This window comes from Triplophysa rosa, linkage group LG18, assembly GCF_024868665.1.
Source record: "Triplophysa rosa linkage group LG18, Trosa_1v2, whole genome shotgun sequence".
NCBI classification, from domain to species: Eukaryota; Metazoa; Chordata; class Actinopteri; order Cypriniformes; family Nemacheilidae; genus Triplophysa; species Triplophysa rosa.
The window spans coordinates 10,234,517-10,257,250 of record NC_079907.1 but is presented as its reverse complement, the minus strand read 5'-3'; positions in this window follow the sequence as shown (position 1 = coordinate 10,257,250).

Sequence of the window (22,734 nt, the reverse complement as noted above, 5' to 3'; positions counted from 1 at the left end):
TTCCCCTAGCCCCCCAGACCTGGCCCTGACTATGGTCAAACCATGGTAACCACAAATTACACATGCTTTTGCTACAGTGACTTTAGTTTAGCCATTGTATTTGTAGTAAAACTGTGTAAATGAAAAAAAGAAGAAGATTTATCTGCTAAAAACATTGTAACAACACTTTTTTGTACTACAGTATACCATGGTTAATTTTTTATAAAATATTAAAATTAAGTGTATTACATAGATATAAGACATAAGCATGTCAGTGTGAACAAGTATGTTCTAATCATGTAAGTCTGAGTTCAAAACAAGTCTGAGTATGTGGATCTGTGCATTAGTGCTATTTAAGTGCTATTGGGCCACCAGGACCCAGATTCGTATATGGCCTGAGTCATGCCCTGATTCATGCCCATGCCCATGGAGTGGCCCTTCACTCACCGCTGCTAAGGAAGAGGGAGAATTTATAATATTCTAATTTGCACCTTTGAAATCTCGGGCGGTGTCATATGTACGCTCTGCCCCATGGTACAATGATCAGCTGCGCTCTAAGAAGGCAGCGTGCCGTAAAATGGAACATAGGTGGCGTCTTTCAGGTTTGTGTGTACACCACCAAGCTTGGAAGGACAGCTTAATTGAGTATAGGGCAGAGATGTCTTCAGTTAGATTCAGCTAGAGAGGTAGTAAACAATCAAAGCAATCCCAGACAATTGTTGCACATCATTAATAAGCTGTTAAAGGGACAGAGCTGTCATACACCTATTACAGCTGATCTCTGTGATGGGTTTCTGGACTTATTTACTTCTAAGATTGATAAGACACGAAGTAATATGAGTATCACCCACGGGCTGGCTGATAATGCATTCGGTGCTTTTCATTTTTCTGGCACCCCTCTTTCAAACTTCTCCACACTAGACTTATTCTCCCTGGGCAAGGTATAGTCTCTAAATTAACGAGTTTTGTTTTGGCTTGCATTTTAGATTTCTTCTAGCTATTTGGGGTTAGGAGGAACCAATAAATATAATAACCAAATATTATATTTGAACACGAAGCACATGTGGACAATCGGTCTGTATCCACAGAAAACAGTCAAGACACCATTGTGTAATAAAGTACAAATCTATTTTATTAACAGCCTGAGTACACTGGGGTAAGTGTGGGAATGCTGTGGGTACACTGTGGGAATGCTGTGGGTACACTGTGTGAATGCTGAGGGTACACTGGGGGAAGTGTGGGAATGCTGTGGGCACACTGGGGGAAGTGTGGGAATGCTGTGGGTACACTGGGGGAAGTTTGGGCATGCTGTAGGTACACTGAGGGAAGGGTGGGCTAGGTGTGGGTACACTGGGGGAAGTGTAGGCTGTGTGTGGGCATGCTGTGGGTACACTGGGGTAAGCGTGCCATACACTGGGGTAAGTGTGGGTACACTGGGGGAAGTGTGGGCATGATGTGGGTACACTGGGGGAAGTGTGGGTACACTGGGGGAAGTGTGGGCCGTGTGTGGGCATGCTGTGGGTCACTGGGGGAAGTGTAGGCTGTGTGTGGGCATGCTGTGGGTACACTGGGGGAAGTGTGGGCATGATGTGGGTACACTGAGGGAAGTTTGGGCTGGGTGTGGGTACACTGGGGGCAGTGTGGGCTGTGTGTGCGCATGCTGTGGGTACACTGGGGGAAGTGTGGGTTGTGTGTGTGCATGCTGTGGGTACACTTGGGTAAGTGTGGGAATGCTGTGGGTACACCGTGGGAAATATGGGCACCCCGGGGGAAGTGTGGGCTGGGTGTGGGTACACTTGGTAAAGTGTGGGCAAAGTGTGGGCTTGGCCCCATGGTACTGCTTGCAGTCGTTGTGTAAATTGATGTTTTCAAACAAATTCTTCCCAAACTACGTTTTCACAGTTATTTAAAAACATTAATTATTTAATTATTTTTTAATACATTTTTACATTTTCAACTTTGCAAAGTCCCATTGTCCACATGTGTGGACATCAAGTTTAGAGGCATAGTACATCTTTACTGTTGCAAAAATGTGTCAAATTTGCATGCCATATTAATCATACAACACTACTATGCATAACTTAACAAGAAGCAACGATGACATTTTATTACATTTTTTACCTTTTGGACGTTTTGGCCTGACATAGCTGCCTTTATTTTTCAGATGTGTTCGCAGCCATCTTGACATTTTTATGTAAAGTGTTTTTCTCTTCTGACACCACCAGATGGCAGTGTAAAGGTCCATGTTTGTGAATAACAGGTTCCAGTTACATAGCATTAAGTATTATCGTGCACACAACCAAAAATGTGATGTCCATACGTAGGTCGTAGGAGGTTAAAGGACACCACCTCCATAATAGACCCGGTTCCAGCATGTTTATTTAGGTTGTGCTTTACCAGTATTGGCCCGATGTTGCTGAGCATTGTAAATGACTCGCTGCGCTTGGGAGTTGTGCCAGCCACCTTCAAAATTGCCGCGGTTACTTCTAAAAGGACAAATGCTGACTTGGACAGTTTTAATAACTACCGTCCCATTTCTAATCTTCCCTTTCTATCAAAAATTGTTGAGCGAATTGTGTCGTCTCAACTGCATACCCACCTCACATTAAATACATTGTTTGAGCCCCTTCAATCTGGCTTTCGAAAATTTCACAGCACAGAAACGGCATTGGTGAAGGTTACTAATGACTTGTTACTTGCTGCTAACTCTGTCAATTTGAATTCTTCTCGATCTCCGTGCAGCCTTTGATACAGTCGATCATTCCTTGTTGTTTACCCCTATGGAATCTATGTTTGGCATCACTGAGGCCGCACTACATTGGTTCAAATCTTATCTTTCAGACCGTATCAGTTTGTATCTATTGGCAGACACAAGTCCAACATTGGCTCAGTAAAATATTGGGGTTCCTCAGGGATCAATTCTGAGTCCATTGCTTTTTAGTACTGTGACAGAAAATCTGGCGCTGACCGAGCGTAAATATGTGACGAGTAGGGAGTGAGAATGTGTTGGATCAACGCATTCGTTTTTTCCCGTATCGATTATTGCAACGCTTTGCTCACTGATGTCTATGTCTTATTTGAACTCTTTTATGTAAAGCGCTTTGGGAAGCAACATTGAAAGGCGCTATAAAAAAGAAAGTTTATTATTATTATTATATTGATTATACTGATTGAACAATAATCTGAATCAGACGTACCTTCAATATCTATGGTGGCCACGTCCCCGGTTCACACAACGGCTTATACACTGGCCTTATTTGTGCTTTAAAAGCATTGACTATTTGCTGACTATTCACACATAAAACTTTCATTTGACATATTAATGCTGCTGAGTGGATTAATGTGTGAGGCGCAGGGAGCTGGTTGGCCGAGGCGCCCTAACGGACACTGGAAGTGAAAAGCTGTCTCATGGTTGATTGGTTCTAACCTCCCCACAAGCTCACGCAGCCTGGCAGAGTGAACTATGACCCCCGTCTGCGCCTAAGTCGTAGTGACACGGTCAAGGTGACGCGGCAGAGTGGAGCTGACTGCGGAAAAGGCTGTGCGCTGGTCTGCATCCCAACTTGGTCACATTAACGGTCCACCAGTAAATAATTCAGACCAAGCAGTCGGAACAATGCAAACGTGTTATTATTAGTGTTCCACTTCAATATTTATAGCTAGGAGTAAGGCTTAGGATGTGGAAATATGGTGGACGGAGAGTAGTGATGCGTTTATGCATGTGTGGTCTTATTTGTGTCTGTTGAAATTGGGTTGTGGGAGGGTTGGGCATGGTGTCAGGCCGTGTTCTTCACAAATACCACCACCATAACCCTGTTTAACTCTAAACTGTGCTAATAAGTGCAAAAATAAATACAATTCAGATGTTATCAAAAGAATAAGTTCACCAAATGCAATTCTTACTTTTCCTGGGCTCTAAATATGAACAGAGCTTGGTAACATGTTCATCTGCTAATCTGTTGCCAAGCCGCTTAGTGAGCACTACAAAACCATATACAATGTGTTCTTCAACTTAAATATTGTGAAAGGAATAATCTCTCGCAGATAAAGATACAGTACATCTCAGATATAGATTAGGGAGTGTTTCTTATGATGAAACTAGAGATACATTCATGAGCACTACTATGAACTCATTTTTTCTTAACAGCGGTACAAGCTGGTTTGTCTCTCCACCCTCCCCATCCATCTATTCCCCGGTCACGTAAGTCTCAATCAAACTTGCTCTGTGCTTTATTTTTTAATACATGTCTCGGCAGATTAATCCGGTTGCTTAACTGAGCATCAGCAGCTGCTTCTTATCCTAATCATTGCCGTAGCCGGCCCACAGAATCCTGCAGGGACCTGAATTAATACTCGGCATAATTCCACACAATCCCAGGAAAAAATCTAGTCCTGCTGCCAGGCCACTTGACTTTTGTGTTCCAATGAGCCCTGGATGGCACCAGCAATCCCTGTAATCGGTCACTAAGACCCTGCGCTGCTCAGTTCAACTGCTTCTCCAGGCCATGTGGACGAAAAGAGCAGAGCTGCGATGCATATTATCTGTCGTGTGTGTTTATACTGTTCGGTAATTAAAATCCATATGTTCACATGCTGAGACTTACGTGTGCACCACTGTCATCACGCAAAATGAGATGGTTGGTGTGGACGTAGTATCTTTCAAAACACTTTATTTGTCTTATTATATTAAATATATATTTCCATTCTCTAATTTCCAACCATTTTTATCATACCCCCAGCATCCTCAGTAAGGCTTTCATCGACATCAAACCAGAAATATGTTTGCCAGCTGAAGAACAAGTAAGACAAATATTTAAGTACATATATTGCAGGGTAGTTATTAAAATTTGAATGAAATAGGCTTTGCATTTCCCAAGCATTTGGATGTGATTTGACAAATGTAAAATTTGTGTTTGTTACATTCGCTTCAACATTGGTGTCTGTGGTCAGAATGTTTTGCAAGTGAGATTGCTGCAGTGTTTCCAAGTCAAGTTTATTTTTAAAGCGCTTTTTTACAATTTGCATCGTATCAAAGCAGCTGTACAGGAAAAAATAACTTAGATATACTGTAGACACTGAAAAATTATGAGACCATTCCAAACCATTTATAGGTGTATTGTGACCATTCCAATCCAGTGTCTGTTGGATTTCAACAAAATCAAACCTCAGGAGTGACATAAAGACATCCAACAGTAATGTGAATGTCTGACAGCATAACAAGACAACTTTTTCTAAAAACATGTAAAGACAACCTTTTCTAAATACATGTACAAATATTACTGTTGTATTGCTTGAAGTGAATATGAGCTTGTTTTCTTTGCAGAAGTTGAGGTCTGAAAAATACAGAGCATCTTTTCTGTTATTTTGACCTGTTTCTCCAGTTTCCATTTTTTTCATATAAATGCAAATAGAAAAAGTACTTTTATTTGAAATTTGGGAGAAATATTGTTAGTAGTTCACAGAATGACAAAAAAATTATAATTTTAACTAAACATCTATAAATAGCTCATTTTAAAAAATCTGAAAATAACTGTGTCTCTTTTTTTTCCACGGCTGTATATAACATTATCATTTTAAGCATACTTTAGATCTATTTCTGATGATCTACTGAGATCCTCACTTTTCACCTTTTTATTAGTTTAACATTCAAAATCTTTTCAAGCACTACCTGATGTACCCTTTGGTCAGGGATCATTGCTCTAAAGTACTGTACAGTCATAATTCTTTGCTGACCCATTGGAGCTTTGACTAAACTTCTATTTCCTTAAGACAGTCATTTTGCTATTACTTATAGGCTAAAAGATCAGATATATAACCCTTTTTTTTGCAGAAACAAAAGAAGATCTTCTGTTTACAGTCTATGAAGAAATATTCTATTTTTCATCAGTACTCAGCAGTGTTTATGTGAATCAGGTGGCATATTTTTATGTTAGGTGGCAGGTCTATAGCATTGTAAGTGGGGGGGGCAGACTGTAAATATTTGACCTCAATGTATATGTTGTGGTCTGTAAGAAATGAAAATGAGAGTGTGGCTTTGTGTCTCGTCTCCGCTGCGACATAATCAAGCCCCAGATTTATGAGCAACCCGATCCCTCTTGAAGCTTAGTGATGTAAACAACTCAGATCAGGCCACAGATTTAAGAACATGTACCACTTGCACTTGGTACTTGGTCAAAGAAGATTAGACATGACAATTTTTAATTTGTCCCCGAATCCGTTTTATAAGACGATAATGCCTTCGCTGTCTTTTTTTAGCAGTCTGATATTCTTATGAGAAGAAGCCAAATCAGGGTTCGAGCAATCAGAGGGATGAGAAACACAGAGATGAAGATCATGTGAATCACTGGCACTTTACAAATTAAACTGGTGAGTATTTACGAATCATTCAAAGATGCTGTTGTTGCTCAGTGCTCGGGTGATTTTTTTTAAGATCAGTGAGGGTTGATCACATTTTAGGAAGTTTAATATGTCTTACTATATACTGTATGCCATGCACCTAATGTAAACAGTCATAAATACTGTACTTAATTTTAAACACATTGGACCCATTAAGTATTTGGAGACTAAGTCACACAATAACAATGCGTGAAGATTAATTTGCAGGTAAAATAACCAACAAAGTTGCATCTGCAAACAAAGCATCCTAGATTTCTAGACCTATTAACGTTTTTTGAAGCTATTTTTGTCATTGATTTATACAAATAAAGATCATTTATAAAGTAGTTCTACTTTTGTCCTATTTTTGAAAATGTATATAGATTCCTTAAGCATTAAAATACCTTCCGACTTGCCACTTTAATACTTTGTCACAGTATTAAAGGACATTCATGCATATTTATATAAGTGCAGTTTACGTATCTAATACTTAAACATACACAGCTTAACCATAGAGATGTATAAGAATTTGTTTTCTTTTTTCTTCTATTTGACGTGTAATGACAAAATCCCACCTCAAACACAGAGCGCATGCGCTGCAGAAGTGAGGTTATAGCCTGTGCCGCCATGTCCTGAGACGCCCATGATAGCTTATCTTGTAAAGTTGAATCTGTGATCCATGCAGAGGGAATTATTCAGGCCTGGCATGTATTTAAACATCGCAAATCTCTTAGGGGCCTTCAACATTTTCTTAGCCCGCATGAGCAGGAGCTGATATCCGATGAGTTTTTCATTAATAAGACTGGACTTAATCGCAGCATAAACAGGAATAACAAAAAATGACTATGACAATGATAATCATATTTCTGCAAGGATAAGGCGAGGAGGACACGAATGTAATCCAAGCTGCACATTGTGAGGATCTAAAGCCCACACATACACACAAAACTGCTAAATGCTGTTCAACAATTAAACTCTATAATGAGAAATAAAGTGTCTCATTTATACAGTAGCTTTTACCAGTGTTTTAAATGATAAATATGGGTTGCAAAATAAAAAGTGTGTCCTGGGGAATGAAAAGAAGGTATAAAAAGTGTTTTGGCAATTTTACTTTTTATGTTATGAGCTCTGGGAGAAAAATATAATTAAAATATCAAATGAAATGTAATGCCTCAAACCTTATTGCAGACTGTCATTTCTGAATAGTTGTTAGAAATGTTTTTGTCCACTGCCTGGCAACCAAATAAAACGGTCGAGACATTTAACCTTGCCACTTTGCACCAGAAACTGTGAGGCTGACAAAGACATAATTGCAGCTCTGGTGCAGATTTCTATTTTGGGTTAAATGTGAAAGGAGATGGCTTTAAACCTGAGTTTCTTCCTTAAATTCTCACAAAAGCAAGATCAATTTCTTGTACACAGAAATGTGACTAACCATTTAATATGCACGGTTATGTTTATGAGGGGTAATTCTATATACTGTAAAAAAAATATTTTTTAATTTTAAAAACCTGTAATTTTATTGAATTTTACAGTTTTTTTTTACAGATTTTCATGCATTTGTAAAATATGCTCAAAAACGTAAAATTACAGAAAAAAGCAAATTTACAAGAAAAAGGGAAAATGTAATTTTACAGATAATTTTTTTCATTTTACTGTTTATTTCTGGCGCCCCTGCTGCTGGAAAATTTCCTTTCTCTGTTACAGTTTATTTTTAAAAATACAGTCAAACACCGTAAAATGACAGAAAATTTTCAAATTTGTAAGAAAAACAGGGGAAACATGTAATTTTACAGGAATTTTTTTTTAACGGGATTTATCAACAGGATTTTTTTACAGTCTACATTTAAGAAAACAGATTCTGAACTTTCGGACCAAATGAATAATGTTCTCATGCTTTGTTTTGCCTAAGTGGAATGTTTCAAAATAGTGAATATTTCCAAAAACAGTTCCCATCAACCCAAGCGAATCCTTGAATGATGATGAGATTATGATGGAGATCATTTGCATGCTGTAACAGGCACTGTTTTATGTTGAGGAGTGGCACGCTCTCTCGCTTTTTCATTCCCATCTATTATGCAAATGAAGGACGGCTTCTTTTTCCAGTTGAAACAATGAGAGCGGGCACGGAGGGGGGCATCATCTGGGTCATGCTGGGTTTTCCAGCTCTCTCTTTTGTTTGGTGTTTGGCACAGTCTTACTCTATCGTAGGGTCATTAAACAGTAAAGTAGAACATGCCAAAGCTCCGGAGTCGAGAAGGATGAGCGGAGCGAACGAGGTTTGCTGGAGCTCTGCCCAGGTGGTTGAGTGGATGGTTAGAGATCACTCAATTAGCACATGTAGAATTGCATTTAAATCAGTGCTGACATTATCAAAGAGAGCTGCACAGGACGGCTTGTACGACCCTGTGAGCTGAGTGGGTGAAAGTGTGCGGTTCTGATCTCTGGAGGTGGCAGAAACGGCGATGGAGGTGGAACAGGCTCTGATGCTATTAACCCTCGGCCTCTGGGTTCACAGGCTGCCGCTGACTGGACCCATCTCTGTGTATGTACATAAACCCCCACACACAAACAAGCTCAGTGAGGCACATTAAACAAGGGTGACAGGTCTGCTGGTCGGCAGCCAGGCTAATGGCTATGCCGCCTGAGAACATAATGCTTTGGCTCTATGCAGAGTGTGTGAAATGCTCAAAACGTTCTTCCATTACTGTCTGATTGAGTAGCAGTATACAGAAGTGTTAAGACTGTCGGGCAGAGCTACATGGAAGAGAATGCAAACAGACTTTTGGAATAAAAACCTATAATTGAATATGATTCTCTCATGTCCTGTTATAATGAAATGTCTGTTTTTAAACGTATTTCAGTTTCACTGAAACAGCCTATTTAAAGTGAATATGGAATATTAGAAAACAAGCAAAAAATATTAAAGGGACATTTTAGGTTCATAGTCAAGGTAACTATATCTCCTATAATATACATGTATGAGTGTAAGATTTTAGCTTTTGTATCTTTCTGTGTTTGGACCCTCCTTCAATATTCAGTAGCCAATTAGTTGGATGTTGTGAGAGATGTCTTCTGCAGAGCTCTGGGAGCAAGAGACACGAGCACCAAAGTGTAGTTGTATCAATCTCATTTATTTTCTCAAAGTGAATAGTTCATATAGCGCAGAACAGGGCGTTCCTGAAACTGCTTTAAGCAATCACCTTGATTTAATCACAGAGAGCATTTGATTCAGTTACAGAGAGCATAAACATCCTTTGTTACAGAGTCCAATAGAACAATCTGATACTACCTTAAGCAGTCAATCTGGGTATAGTTACATTCCAATATCATATATTACAGAGTTCAGCACTTTCTACAACATGCCAACCTCAACAGCAGTTTTCCATAGGCATTATGGGGAACTGAATAATCGAACAATGAGTCATTGATTCTGATAATGAAATACATTTTTCAATATATAAGCAAAAAAAAGAGAGAAGTGATTGTGTGTGAGTGAATTCCTAAGATAAAAGTCATAACTCTACAATAATGGCTGCTATTTAGATATACTCCTGCAGGGGGCAGAACTAAACCTTTTCAATGAAAGCAGTTACCTGCTAAACTAAATGAGTGACAGTTTTGGAGAAAGTATGCAACACTTTGATTTGGTTTTCATTCTTCCTCAGCAAATAATAAGTGTGTATTAATAAATTAAATAATGTCATACTTTTTTGAGCATTTTAGGGTCCTTCAGTTTCTATGTCACCTGTTACAGTATGTATTTTAGTATTTTAAATGGGATGCAGCAAATGTGTGTGGGTAAAGATATGAAGAAACAGGAAATGACTATAAATGAGAATTATATAAAATAAAATATGAAGAGTTTATTTGCAACAAGTCAAACAGACAAACTCTGTTTTTAAAGTGGCCATAACTCAGGCAGTGTATGCATATCTCATTTTAATCTTGAGTACTTACAGAATAGTATCGCACTCTTCAAATAAGCACGTGCGCACCAATTGCCAATAAAACACAGATATATGACTCAGTTTCACTTACCGGGTTCATGTCCGCCATATTTTAGCGCTGGAACGATCTCCAAATCCAGCGTTATATAACATTCATCACTGAAATGTCGTGAACAAACAAACACACCTCAACTTCTCTCACTATGCAAGCGTAACGAGCTGCAGGTGTAGGCTCACAGCGCAGCCAACCTTGACGCAGCGCAGCCAATCTTGATGGTAGGCGGGTCTTCCTATCGCTCGTCGGTTGACATGTGGGCGGGTTATTTCTTTCGCCTTGCCATGCGCGTGCTTTTCCAGGAGAATTGCCCAATAAGGGAATAAGAAAAGTTGTTACGGAACAGATTTTCATGTTCGAATAAAACTTTCCGAAACCTGGGTATGCATTGACGTCACTTTCCCCTGGGTGGCAAAACACCCAGCAAAATCGCTGAGAATAGGAGAAACAAATAAACCGGGACTAAAGCATGCAATTATTTTCTGAAATTACAAGCAGCCGGTGATCCTTACGACTTCCCTATGACTTACAAATGAATCAGGTGTTCCTGGACACTGAAATGTTTCCTTATATTGTATGCAGTCATTTTTCTGAGTTTTTCCACGCAGGGGGGCGCGCTCCGGCGTGCTCACGTGGTGTTCACGTGGTAAAAGTGACGACACGTCCATACCCTCTATACGAACACTGGGGGAGTGTATCGAGCATAGAAATACTACGTCATATGTCCAACTCGTTTTTTGACAAGTTGGCCATGTCAAGCATGAGAAGACAGCATGTTTAACATTGTAAAGAAGTCGGAATGCATGAAACACTGTTGCACATCCCCTTTAAAAATAATCATAAATCATGTTTTTTTTATTGTTCTATCATGTTTTGAGCTATTATTACTTCAAAACAACCCAACTGCAATTTGATTGGTATTACTTGGATGCACAATAAAAAACATGATTTTTGAAAATGTTTGAAAGGGGAGTTCAACAAACTCATAATATACATAGATAACTTAGTAAACAAAAATATATAGAGATGATAAAATGTAGGTCCTAAGCAATAACACACTAGACTGTTGTAAAGAGCACTAGTCAACCCAGTCAGTTCTACTTGTTATCAGCATTCAAGGGTAAAATATGTTAATCATATAAACCTCAGGGAGACTGAAGATAGAGAGTGAGATCACCCATATGCTCATCACATCACTGGTCCACTGATTCACACCGTTAAGTTCCTCTGGGAGAGGACCCCAGAGTCACACCTAAGGGTCCAGGGCTACAAACGCAGTGCCTTGCCTAAAGTCAATCCTTAGGAGACTCTTTAATCTGGACAGTGGTAAATAAAGACCATGGGTGTTTGTACATGAACAGAGCCTCATGTATATGCATGGTTGTACGGGCAATGGCTTGGTCCACCTCTTGTTCAGACACTGGAACATTTTAATGCACTTTGGTGAATGCAGGTTCAAGAAACTGCATCAGGGAGTTACACTGTTATACTGTGTTTCAGCATTTCAATGAAAGAGGTACTTGCTAGATAGTGACCTCCTCTGCTTTACAGTCTAAATATTCACCCCATGTTGAATAAAAGATGAATTTGCTTTTATACTCTATGGTGCCACTAAAATGTTTGGGGGGAAAGGGGAACCAGCAGGTATGTGAATTGAGTTGAAGCAGCAGTTATATGGAAGATGCCCTGATTGAACCGCTCTTGTATTTCACATGCTTCATACTTCATGCCCCTTCTACATCTCAATGGACTGCCCTCCGTTCAACTTTACACTAAACTATGAAAGGGAAGTGTACTGACCCACAACCTTAAACCCAAGTTGTTTTCTTTTGCCTAAAAACAAGCAATTTCCTATTGAATATCAATCTGTCCGCTGATTGAGAGAAGATGTGTCAAAAAGGTCAATGGAGTGCTGCTTGAGAAAAAGGCTTTTACAAAGACAGCCGTAAAAGCGCTTAAAGAAAAATACATGCTTGCTGATGTATCGTCCAGGAAACATTAAGACGTGGCAGGAAACAAAGGCAGGCAGGGAAGTGTGGACTGTCTGCGTGTGTGCTCTTTGTCACAAGCAATGAAACAACTAGCCTTCCTGACAGTCCGCAGTGGAGCAGAGCCTTCTGCCAGCTTTGTTCACTCATTTGAAGGCTCATCAAAATGCAGTTACCTCTTGTGGGCTCCAAGCCAAGCCTGCCAACACCACCTGTGGGGAGAGAAATTATAAAAACAAAACGACCCTCCCGCTCAGTATTTAGTGCTGTGTGGGTGAGTGTGGCTAATGTGAAGTGAATCCCCTGAAAGCGTTCACATTCACGAGGAATTAAATCACTCTTTATCCATCAAGGAAGGATTGGGTAGACCGTGTGTGAGAGCAAAACAGAGAGTACAAACAAAAAGAAGTCGATGTGGTTTTTGGAGGGATGGAGGATGAGGCGCAAGACAGTTCTGTCAGGAGTTAAATGGTTTCTGTGTTATAAGATGTGCTTATGCATAAGGACAAAAGTTGGTTGACTGTGCACACATATTGTGCCATCTCTTTTGTGTACACACACACACACATGCATAATTAACCATGCATACTAGATGTATTATTGCAAATATTCACAAATATTTAAACATTATGTTGCTTCTAGGCAACAGCAACAGCTGCGTGATGTCACCAACAATCAGGATCCAACTCTGCCTCAGAGCAGCACTTACTCTAAAATGCACATAAGAATAAGAGTGTTGGAATGTGCGCTCACCATCATCTGAAATTTTATATACTCTTATTGTTCAGGTTATCGAATTGAACGTTTTTCAAATTAACAGTTTTTTTCAGTACCTGTCAGTGAGCGTAGCTTTCCAATGTACCACTATATTGTAATCACTGTAAGGATGATGATTAAAAAATATATTTTTCAGAAATTGTTCTCACAATAGAGCTTTTCTCAGTTTCTAATAATATGTAATACAACAAAACCAGTCATAAGTAGCTTGGGTATATTTGTGGCAATAGCCACAATATAAAATGATCAGTTTTTCTTTTATGCCAAAAATCGTGAGGATATTGAGTAAAGATATTCCATGAAGATATTCCATGAAGATATTTTGTAAATTTCCTATCATAAATATATAAAAACGTTATTTTTGTGAGTGGATGCAGCAAAATCGCGAACAAAAATGGCGACTACAAACATTGCTTGCTGCTGCCCGCTCTTTGGGAATTACCCCCTCAAGTTTGGTAACTTAGAATTTCTGCTTTCCGGTTCATCTGCTCCACAATGTCATTACAGCGGTAAATCAACTGAGTGGCTCAGAGATGACATATTTTTGTATTGTGGGAATATTTTTCAGATAAAAGTATGATTTAATTATCAATATAATCAATAAGTGTTTTCTTTCATTAAATCATTAAGCTGTGTGCTTTTGTCATGTGCTTTCTATTTTACTCAGTGGAAAGTTACTGTGGCAAACGAAGTGAGACAGGATAAGTGGGGGTTGGAACCATAAATTTAACTAAGTCAACACACACACACACACATAAAGAGTCACACAGAAAAGAAATGTTATGAATCAATCCACTGCATATGTTTTAAGTATAATCATGAGTTGTGATGTGTTTTAATGAATCATAGGATTAAGAAACAACGCTACATAATTAAAAGCATTAGATGATTGAGTGTTTTCTTTTTACTAAAAGAATGTTAAGAATGTTGGTATGTTGTCCGGCCACAAGAAACTGTCTCTAGGAGACCACTCCCCAAAAGAAACTGTCTCTAGAGAACATTCCTCAAAACTAGCGACTGACCACAGGATGTATGTTGTGAGAAGATGTTATTTTGCAGGAACTAAGAAAAAGGACGGAGTCAGATAACCTGGTTCACGGTGATTGGTTGCCAGGGAGCAATACTCCCTAGAGACGGAGGAGGAGTCAGAAGATGTGAGCGACGTCACATACTGAATAAATATGTGTGTTTTTGAATATCTGGGTTGTTGGCTTGTGGTGGAGTGAGGAGATCGTCTGACAACCCAAAGCTTTGTTACTCCTTTTTACATCTGATAATAAACTTCTAATCGATTTTGGAGAAAAGTCTCTTTCAAATTTTTGAACATGCAGGACTGCCTAAAAAGTCCAACAGTATGCAAACCCAGGAAGCGAGTTAGCATTTTAAGACTTCCGGTTCCATCGCCCAAAGTCTGGGTTTTTTGGATGGGTTTTGGTAAATCGGCTGAAATGAGGTCTGTAGCTAACAAAACCTCTTAATATTTTCATGTTTTAATCTATGACATAAAACACACCAGTTATAACCTGCTTGTGATTTTTTAAACCTTTATTTTGTCTTTAAAATGACGGTTGCTAACAATTTGCTAAAAGCGACTACTTCCTTTGGCTTACATCTCACAAATAATGCAACATAGGCACACATGTCTAAAATCTTTGTTGGGGATTCACTCACGGAGTAATTACCAGGGAAAACGTTTTAAATAAAGTTTGAGAAAGTTGACAGAGGCTTGGTGGGGGTGACGTTGATATCGAGTGACCATATTTTAGTCTGTTTATAGCATCGTTTTAGCTTTTTACTTCTGGCGATTGTATTTAGGCTTCAAAAGAAACACATATTGTGTTAATCTGTTAAGATTATCCCGAAAGACAATATGTGTAAACATCATGAACATTTGTTAATTACAGATCTTATTTTTTGCGATCTTCCAAAAGTCTATGGGAAAAATGCATAGACTTTCGGTTGAGGGAACCGCGCGGCGCTTACTTCCCGGGTTAGCCTACAAAAATACATAATCTCTGAGCCACTCCATAGAAAGTGTTAAAACAAACCTGTTTCTTCTACAGCGCCTCTGATGGACAACTTTAATGGAGATTTTCTCAATTATTTTGATTTTTTGCACCCTTCTACAGCGCCTCTGATGGACAACTTTAATGGAGATTTTCTCAATTATTTTGATTTTTTTGCACCCTCAGACTCCAGATTTTCAAATATTGTATCTAGGCTAAATATCCTAACAAACAACACATCAATGGAAAGCTTATTTATTCAGCTTTCAGATGATGTATAAATCTATATTTCGAAAAATGTACCCTTATAACTGGTTTTGTGGTATACGGTCACATATTGCTCAAAATGGGGTATATGCACACAGAGCGATGACGTCCTTCCGCCAAAATCTCTGCCAGCTCTGTTATATCCGGTGCCATAGGGAACAATGGCGTTTCTCTTCAGGATGCGTTATCACTTGGTGAAAAATCCCCTTAGTGCAATGAGAGCAGAAGAGACCTAGCTGGCAGAGATTTAAGCAGAAGTACGTCATTGTCCCGTGTACATATACCCTATAGAGAATGTGAAGCTGACGTCACGCTCTATGTTGCATGTTGCGCCGCCATCTTGGGAGGTTAATACTCCACTGCTATTATTGTTTTGATATGTACCGTTACTTGTTTTGTTTGATATATGGAAAAATCAAAAGTGAAAGAATCAGGGGCTTTTTCTGAACAACTCTGCGTAAATGCTATTGCAGTTTTTAACACAGCAAGATCGACCTACCATAGTTTTATTTCCTTATCAAACAAGAAAAACAAAACACTGCATTGAACGCACTAGCAGCCATCCTCCCAAGATAGCGCAACATTCAACATGGTGTGACGTCGATTAACAAGCTCTTTATGCATGCATGACTTCCGCGTTTCACAGGAATAACCCTAGGCAGCTTCCGGTTTGGGAGACTTAAAGCAGAGAGAAATAGAAAAACGAGAAAATAGTTAAATTTAGCAGATGCTGCACATTGCGGCACACAGCAATGGTATATAGAAGTGCTGTTCTACCGTATTTGAAATTATACTTTCATAAGTTAACATTTCGTTATAACATTCAAATACGGTAGAACGCCACATCTATATATCACTGCTGTGTGCCACAATGTATGTACAGCATCTGCCAAATTGAACTATTTTCTAATTTTTCCATTTCTCTCTTTAAGTCTCCTCAACCGGAAACTGCCTAAAGGGTTCTTCCTGTGAAACACAGGGGCATGTTCAAGCTCAAACCTGTGCGCAACGTTTTGCTACGGTTTCCGGGAACACGACACGTTTCCTGGAAACGGTGTGCAACAAAGGCCCTGACCCAAATGGCGCACTCCGGTCTTGTGGACCTCCTCCAAGTCCACACTTGGTGACGTCAGGAAGTGCAGACTTACAGGGCACTAGGCACGAGTCCACAAGGGTATATGGGAGTGCTTTTTGGGACAGACTTGAGGTCATCACACCGGAAAGAGCAAGCGGTGCTTTCTAATCACTCTCGCGGTACTTTGTTGTCATCCGCTGATCAGTCTGTGCAGCGCCGCGTGAAGTCGACCACTTGTTGTCCCATTGTAGTTATTTGGGACTGGAGCTGCAGGTTTTTATTGTTCTGTATTTCATATGTTGATATGCCACCCAAGCATTATGCAATAGATACTTATGTTTGTAATGCATTCATTTGTCATGACGTAAATGCAACTGCTTATGTATATTTATTTATTTGTATACAATATTCTTCTGTATACACNCATTAACAATTTTGGGTCACTCAGGTATGCAATAAGGTTTACAGGTTGTTGTTTTTTACTAAAAAGTCTCATGCAGTTTGCAAAGTATATAATAATAGGCTATTGAAATCATTTAAATGTGCAATTATTTAATAAGAGTCACTTGTGTAATATATGCATTAGACATAAACACTGACTTTACTAGTGTTGCTTTTGTTTATATTTTGCCAGCACAGTTCTTATGCAAAATAGTTAGTTATTAAGATAAATTAAAAACACATGCAGAAATCCACAAGAAACATTTATGAATATACTGACAGAAAAAAGACAGAACGGTACGTTTTAGAGAAGAAGTTTATTGACATATCTTTTGATCATTTTATAATATTTCTTCCTATAATACAACATATAACACGTACATCATGCATTTGACTGATGATCCGGGAAGTGGTCACGTAACGTTAAAGACTCGGACTCGAAGACTCCGGTACAGGCTGCAGGTTTGCCTGCGGAGCTACCATTTGACAAAAGAACAAAAGGGCTCGGACCCGATGACTCGAGAGACGAACTAATCATTTCTCTTTCCGGTATAAGGACTCGGACCCGATGACTCGAGAGACGAACTTCATTACTGTTTCTGGTACAATGTTGCACATGCGCGGTCAACACAAAATGAACGAATCACTCGCTGAGACACTCGTTACTCCCGAGTCATTTTAAAGATTCGTTCAAAAAGAACGAATCTTCATGAACGACCCACATACACAAGACCCGATGCGCCATTTGGTCAGGCCTTTGTTGCACACCGTTTTCAGCGAAACGTGTCGTGTTCCCGGAAACCGTAGCAAAACGTTGTTCGCACAGGTTTTGAGCTTGAACATGCCCCTGTGTTTCACAGAAGAACCCTTTAGGCAGTTTCCGGTTGAGGAGACTTAAAAGAAGAAATGGAAAAATTAGAAAAATAGTTCAATGGCAGATGCTGTCTACATATGTGGCACACAGCAGTGATATATAGATGTGCGTTCTACCGTATTTGAATGTTATAACAAATGTTAACTTATGAAAGTATAATTTCAAATACGGTAGAACACACTTCTATATACCTTGCTGTGTATGGAATGATACTGCGGACTATATTAAAAAGGAATTGCAAACTGCATTTGCAAATGCGTTTTCTATTTGTCGTGTCAAAATTGTGACATAATTCAAACGCAATTGCAAACCGTTTGCATTTGCATTTACGCGAACGTACAATGTCTGCCAAATTTCAAAAGGAAAAGCAAAGTCTATTTGCAAATGAATTACCTCGTGTCTTACGAGTTACGACCCTGCCAAATTTAAATCGCAATAGCAATTCCCCATATGCCATTTCACTTCCTCTGGTGTCGCGTATTAAGCCTGCCAAAACTCAAATGAAATCGCAAATCCCTTTGCATTTGCGTTTCCTCCGACTTGTACAGAAACCTGTCAATCAATGGCGGGGGTGGGCTTATTCAATGGGGCGTGTTTGTATCGGGAAGTGACGATCACTTCACCGTCGACTGGAACTTAAGTAGATACATACATGTGATACAGCTAAACACATGAGGAGTGAAGTTACAACTGCACTCACAATCGGCGTTGTAAACAGTGCAGTTTTCAGTTTTTTTGTTTGGAAATAACTCGCGCTGGAACTCTGGGCTCAGAGCGGCACCACTTAGCATGTGAAACTTCGGTGCAGGATGAATAATCATCACCTTCTGCAACATTCCTCTAAACATGTTTGTTTATGATATTCGTTTTCACTAGTACTCCGAGGACATGACATTTCTTGACAACACTGTGACCGTATTTTGCATCATGATTAATACGTGTTGTAAACCATAACAAAACATGTTCACTTTGTATGAATAAACAGCATCCTGCATATCATTGTTGTTCATTATGCATACAGTATAACAAGTTAATAATAAATTACAAAAGTACGTGAATTCTACATCTCTTTATTTGTGTATCATAACATAGTGAGACAAAGACAAACTTGTGCTCCAGTGTTTTAGTGAGTTTGCTGGACACAGAAGTAGTGTCATCTACAAATTACTGGATGGAGTTGTTGCTGTATTTAAAATTTAATTTCCGAACAGCCTTTTCAACAACATGTGCAGTAAATGAGCCCATCAGGTGATGCACCAACCTGAGAAATAATGTAATTATGATGAATCCACACGGCTTCAATATGACTTTATTGGTAGCTCATTGAAATCACCAGACCACTGTTTGTGTTCATCTGTTTATCGAGCCCGTTGAACTTCTTTAAATTATACTTGTTAAATACCGCAATTGTGATTCATTGTAAAGATTTTCTCTATATGAAACTTTGCATCTGATCCTCATTTGTTCCATTATTGTTATTTTGGCTTTTAGCTGTAGCTGAAACCCTTTTAGCCACAACCAGTGTCACCTTAGCGTTGGACTGACTGCCACCACTGCGACGGTGAATGACGTCACTTCCCGATACAAACACCCCCTTGAATAAGCCCACCCCCGCCATTGATTGACAGGTTTCTGTCAAGTCCGAGGAAACGCAAATGCAAAGGGATTTGCGATTTCATTTGAGTTTTGGCAGGCTTAATACGCGACACCAGAGGAAGTGAAATTGCATATGGGGAATTGCTATTGCGATTTAAATTTGGCAGGGTCGTAACTCGTAAGACACGGGTAATTCATTTGCAAATAGACTTTGCTTTTCCTTTTGAAATTTGGCAGACATTGTACGTTCGTGTAAATGCAAATGTAAACGGTTTGCATTTGCGTTTGAATTATGTCACAATTTTGACACGACAAATAGAAAACGCATTTGCAAATGCAGTTTGCAATTCCTTTTTAATATAGTCCGGCAAATCATCCATAGCGTGTGCCGCAATGTGCAGCATCTGCTAAATTTAACTATTTTCTCGTTTTTCTATTTCTCTCTGCTTTAAGTCTCCCAAACCGGAAGCTGCCTAGGGTTATTCCTGTGAAACGCGGAAGTCATGCATGCATAAAGAGCTTGTTAATCGACGTCACACCATGTTGAATGTTGCGCTATCTTGGGAGGATGGCTGCTAGTGCGTTCAATGCAGTGTTTTGTTTTTCTTGTTTGATAAGGAAATAAAACTATGGTAGGTCGATCTTGCTGTGTTAAAAACTGCAATAGCATTTACGCAGAGTTGTTCAGAAAAAGCCCCTGATTCTTTCACTTTTGATTTTTCCATATATCAAACAAAACAAGTAACGGTACATATCAAAACAATAATAGCAGTGGAGTATTAACCTCCCAAGATGGCGGCGCAACATGCAACATAGAGCGTGACGTCAGCTTCACATTCTCTATAGGGTATATGTACACGGGACTATGACGTACTTCTGCTTAAATCTCTGCCAGCTAGGTCTCTTCTGCTCTCATTGCACTAAGGGGATTTTTCACCAAGTGATAACGCATCCTGAAGAGAAACGCCATTGTTCCCTATGGCACCGGATATAACAGAGCTGGCAGAGATTTTGGCGGAAGGACGTCATCGCTCTGTGTGCATATACCCCATTTTGAGCAATATGTGACCGTATACCACAAAACCAGTTATAAGGGTACATTTTTCGAAATATAGATTTATACATCATCTGAAAGCTGAATAAATAAGCTTTCCATTGATGTGTTGTTTGTTAGGATATTTAGCCTAGATACAATATTTGAAAATCTGGAGTCTGAGGGTGCAAAAAAATCAAAATAATTGAGAAAATCTCCATTAAAGTTGTCCATCAGAGGCGCTGTAGAAGGGTGCAAAAAATCAAAATAATTGAGAAAATCTCCATTAAAGTTGTCCATCAGAGGCGCTGTAGAAGAAACAGGTTTGTTTTAACACTTTCTATGGAGTGGCTCAGAGATTATGTATTTTTGTAGGCTAACCCGGGAAGTAAGCGCCGCGCGGTTCCCTCAACCGAAAGTCTATGCATTTTTCCCATAGACTTTTGGAAGATCGCAAAAAATAAGATCTGTAATTAACAAATGTTCATGATGTTTACACATATTGTCTTTCGGGATAATCTTAACAGATTAACACAATATGTGTTTCTTTTGAAGCCTAAATACAATCGCCAGAAGTAAAAAGCTAAAACGATGCTATAAACAGACTAAAATATGGTCTCTCGATATCAACGTCACCCCCACCAAGCCTCTGTCAACTTTCTCAAACTTTATTTAAAACGTTTTCCCTGGTATTTACTCCGTGAGTGAATCCCCAACAAAGATTTTAGACATGTGTGCCTATGTTGCATTATTTGTGAGATGTAAGCCATAGGAAGTAGTCGCTTTTAGCAAATTGTTAGCAACCGTCATTTTAAAGACAAAATAAAGGTTTAAAAAATCACAAGCAGGTTATAACTGGTGTGTTTTATGTCATAGATTAAAACATGAAAATATTAAGAGGTTTTGTTAGCTACAGACCTCATTTCAGCCGATTTACCAAAACCCATCCAAAAAACCCAGACTTTGGGCGATGGAACCGGAAGTCTTAAAATGCTAACTCGCTTCCTGGGTTTGCATACTGTTGGACTTTTTAGGCAGTCCTGCATGTTCAAAAATTTGAAAGAGACTTTTCTCCAAAATCGATTAGAAGTTTATTATCAGATGTAAAAAGGAGTAACAAAGCTTTGGGTTGTCAGACGATCTCCTCACTCCACCACAAGCCAACAACCCAGATATTCAAAAACACACATATTTATTCAGTATGTGACGTCGCTCACATCTTCTGACTCCTCCTCCGTCTCTAGGGAGTATTGCTCCCTGGCAACCAATCACCGTGAACCAGGTTATCTGACTCCGTCCTTTTTCTTAGTTCCTGCAAAATAACATCTTCTCACAACATACATCCTGTGGTCAGTCGCTAGTTTTGAGGAATGTTCTCTAGAGACAGTTTCTTTTGGGGAGTGGTCTCCTAGAGACAGTTTCTTGTGGCCGGACAACATACCAACATTCTTAACATTCTTTTAGTAAAAAGAAAACACTCAATCATCTAATGCTTTTAATTATGTAGCGTTGTTTCTTAATCCTATGATTCATTAAAACACATCACAACTCATGATTATACTTAAAACATATGCAGTGGATTGATTCATAACATTTCTTTTCTGTGTGACTCTTTGTGTGTGTGTGTGTGTGTGTGTTGACTTAGTTAAATTTATGGTTCCAACCCCCACTTATCCTGTCTCACTTCGTTTGCCACAGTAACTTTCCACTGAGTAAAATAGAAAGCACATGACAAAAGCACACAGCTTAATGATTTAATGAAAGAAAACACTTATTGATTATATTGATAATTAAATCATACTTTTATCTGAAAAATATTCCCACAATACAAAAATATGTCATCTCTGAGCCACTCAGTTGATTTACCGCTGTAATGACATTGTGGAGCAGATGAACCGGAAAGCAGAAATTCTAAGTTACCAAACTTGAGGGGGTAATTCCCAAAGAGCGGGCAGCAGCAAGCAATGTTTGTAGTCGCCATTTTTGTTCGCGATTTTGCTGCATCCACTCACAAAAATAACGTTTTTATATATTTATGATAGGAAATTTACAAAATATCTTCATGGAATATCTTCATGGAATATCTTTACTCAATATCCTCACGATTTTTGGCATAAAAGAAAAACTGATCATTTTATATTGTGGCTATTGCCACAAATATACCCAAGCTACTTATGACTGGTTTTGTTGTATTACATATTATTAGAAACTGAGAAAAGCTCTATTGTGAGAACAATTTCTGAAAAATATATTTTTTAATCATCATCCTTACAGTGATTACAATATAGTGGTACATTGGAAAGCTACGCTCACTGACA